Here is a 3,665-nt window from a genome sequence, read left to right as displayed (position 1 = left end):
GATGCTGCTGCAGACATGTGGGGACTGCAGTTTCTTTCTTTTGGATCTGTGTGGAGAGGTGGAGCTGCTGGGTCACACAGCACCTTTGACCTTCCAAGGAACTGCCAGTAGGATGGCTTTATTACCACACTCCTACCAGGAATGTCTGAGGGTCTTGGTTTTTCCACGTGCCACTTGACATCTGTTACTGTCCACCACAGATGTCCTGGTAGGTGTGCGGTGGCCTCTCACTTGATTTGCATTTGCCAAGGGCCAGCGAGACTGCATTTTTTGTGTTTTACTGGCTATTTGTATATCTTTGTAGAAATATCTGTTTGTATCCTTGGCCCTTTTTTATTATGTTATCTTTTTATTATTGAATTGTAAGAGCTCTTTATATATTGTGGATACTAGACCTTTTCCACATGTAATTTGTGAGTATTTTTTTTTCTTTGAGTAGTCTTTTCAGTGTTTGAACAGGGTCTTTGACATAAACGAGATTTGAATTTTGATTTTAAATCTCCAGTTGATTGTGCTGGAGGTGTATGTGGCTCAGTGGTAGAGTGCTTGCCCAGCGTGCCCAAGGCCCTGGGTTCCACATACAGCATCACATACACATACAAAAAACAAAGAATTGCAGGTTATCTGCTTTTTCTTTTGTGTTTTTGGCCTCATATTTAAGATATCATTGTCCAGCCAGAAGCAGTGGCATACAACTATAATTCCAGAGGCTGAGGAGGCTGAGGAGGCTGAGGAGCCTGAGGAGGCTGCGGCAGGAGGATCATGAGTTGGAGGCCAGCCTCAGCAAAGCCCTAAGCAACCCAGCAAGATTCTGTCTCTAAACAAAAATTAAAAAGGGCTGCATCTGGGGGTCCATGGTGGAGCCTCTCAGCACCAAACAAAATCAACAAAATAGGGGTTCTCTGGGGCCACCTGAGGGTCAGTTTATTACCTGTCCCTGGCTCTGCTTTCCTTCGGTCACCCCCTAGCTCTCTGTGGCTGTCAGTGCCCCTTCCCAGTTTCCAGTGTCTTGTCTCAGACAAGCATAGATGATGGGACTCCTCTTGGCCTTCACAGGGGCACCGAGGACATCCCCTCTCCCCACCAGATCCCCCTGGACCTGCTGGACCGTGGGATGATCCTCTGCACAATGCTCTGTCCCCCACAGGAGATGAAGCAGGTGCGCCCCTGCTGCCATCCCCTCCTGCCTTCACTTTCGGCCCCTCACCACCCTGGGCAGCTCCTGTTACCCAGAGGCTCTGTCCCCTCATCTGCAGGGTGGGTTAGTTATGGGGACATTGTCCAGTGTCCCAGAGCCTCTGTTCCCCTGAGTCTTGCCTGTTCTCACCTTTAACCCCCTTTGGCCAAGTTTGAGGGAGAGAATAAAAAACAGGGACCTGACAACAACCAGTGATGGAACCAGGGCCTTAGACTCAGAGCCTGTCCCCAGCCCTGTTCTGCCTTTGATTCAGAGACAGGGTCTCACAGAGCTACTCAGGGCCTCACTTTTGCTGAGGCTGACTTTGAACTCGTGATCCTCCTGCCCCGGCCTCCCAAGTGCTGGGATGACAGGCCTGTTCTCTGAGCCCAGCTGAAGGGCTTTTCTGGGGCACCTTGCGGCAGTGGTGGCATGCATAGGGGATTGCTGAGAGCCACAGCTGAGTCGGAATGACCCCTGGCATTTTGCCAATAGTATTGGTTGAGAGGCGAGCCATTAAGATGATGCTGGATTGATTCACTTGTATGTTAGACCTTTACTATCTGCCTAGACCTCCTACTTTGGAGTTCTCACAGGTCCTGGAGAGGTTGCATTGGTTGGAAAAGTGCTGGAGGAGGGATTTCCGGTTGATGGTTCCTGGAGGAGCCGCGTGGATGGCGTTCAGGAGAGTTCCCAGGGAGCGTGTGTGGAGTGTGCTGGTAGAGTTCAGAAATAAAGTTTGTTCCTGCTCGAGTGGCTCGTAATTTGTGCCCAGCCAGACTGCAGCATTTGGTGGCCCGCACGGGGAACGCCTGAAGCTCGGAGGTAAGTGAAATCGCTTCGCCCCTGAGGGAAGGCGAGAGAATGGGTGACCATTTCAAAAAAACCATGTGTTCTTGTTTTGATTTGTTTTGTTTTTGTTTCAAGCTGCCTATCCCTAGAACTTTCTCAGGCAAACTTGGAAAAATGGTTGGCTCAAGGTTTGAAGTTGTTTGCCCCTGAGGAAGAGATAGAAATAGACCACAAATGCACATGTCAAGAAAATAGGAAAATTGATACAATGATTTTTTGTTCCATTTTTGTTTCATTCTGTTTCAGTTTTGTTTTGTATTATACTAGATCAGAAATTAGCAAAAAACAAACTGAAAGAGTGTTAAGTAAATTGTTAGAGGTCCAGACTATGGTAGAAAACATGTTAGATCAAGCAAAAGAGAAGGTCTCTCGAGCTAGTCAGACAGAGGAAGAAAATTTAAAGGAAGAAAGCTTAGAGGAGAAACAGCTATCAGGGGGAAGCTACAACAGGAGGCTGCTACTAACTCCGTTCTATCACCAGAGGGCATAGTTCCACCAACAGCTCCATCTCTGGAGACAGTTGAGTGGCCCTCAACCCCTGTAGTTGATAGATGGGATCCTGAGACAAGACCTCAAAGATTAACATGCCCTGTACTTGAGCAGGTAGGAGGGCAGCAAATTCACTATGCTTTAGATTTCAAAACAGTGAAGCAGTTAAAGGAGGCTGTAACAACCTATGGTCCCCAAGCACCCTTCACTGTAAGCATGGTCGAATCCATTACCAACTTGGACATGACGCCAGCAGATTCAGCTAGTATGTGTAAAGCTGTGCTTAATGGAGGGCAATATTTGTTATGGAAGGTAGCCAATGAGGAGTTTTGCATGGAGACGGCTAGGCGATATGCAGCAGCTGGTTATCCTCAGAGAAATCTACATATGTTGTTAGGAAAAAGACCTTATGAGGATCAGCAGCAACAAATTAGATATGATCCTGCTATATACTCACAAATTGCTGCAGATGCAGTTAGGGCATGGAAGACTTTACAAGGACATGGATATTTACAAGGTCAGTTATCTAAGATAATACAAGGAGCTAATGAACCTTATGCTGAATTTGTAGATAGGCTTATTCAAACAGATACCAGAGTTTTTGGGAATACAGAACAAGCAATGCCATTAATAAAACAACTGGCTTATGAGCAAGCAAATCATTGGTGCAGAGAGGTCATTATACCATGGAAACATGAAGATATAAACACATATATTAAATTATGTAGAGACATTAATGAACAAGGGCAAGTCTTGGCAGCTGCAGTACAACAGGCTTTAGATGCTAGGCCCGAAAACATGCTACAGTTGTGAACAAAGAGGCCATTTTAAAAGGAGTTGCCCCATAGGAGGTGGGTATAATGAAGCTAGGTATCAAAGGAGTAGAATACCGGGTGTTTGCCCACGATGCCATAGAGGGAGACATTGGGCTAATTAATGCCATTTTCAAACCACCATAGAGGGTACTCCATTATCAAAAAACGGACAAGGGCCAGGTGTTTACCCATGATATCATGGAGAAAAGCATCAGGCTCCATTGCCAAAAATGGACAGGGGGCCCAATGCTCTGGGGCCCACGACCACAAATATACGGGGCACTGGAGGAACCCAGAAACACCATGGAGGAACCCAGCAACACCATCAGGGT

General features: G+C 46.7%; 1 pseudogene; it reads left to right on the top strand.

Moving 5' to 3' along the window:
• LOC107133775 overlaps positions 1-3,665 on the top strand; it is a 32,603-nt pseudogene that overhangs the window by 23,283 nt on the left and 5,655 nt on the right.

This window comes from Marmota marmota, unplaced genomic scaffold (genome assembly GCF_001458135.2).
Source record: "Marmota marmota marmota unplaced genomic scaffold, marMar, whole genome shotgun sequence".
Lineage (NCBI taxonomy): Eukaryota > Metazoa > Chordata > Mammalia > Rodentia > Sciuridae > Marmota > Marmota marmota.
This window is presented reverse-complemented; position numbering and strand designations above follow the sequence as displayed.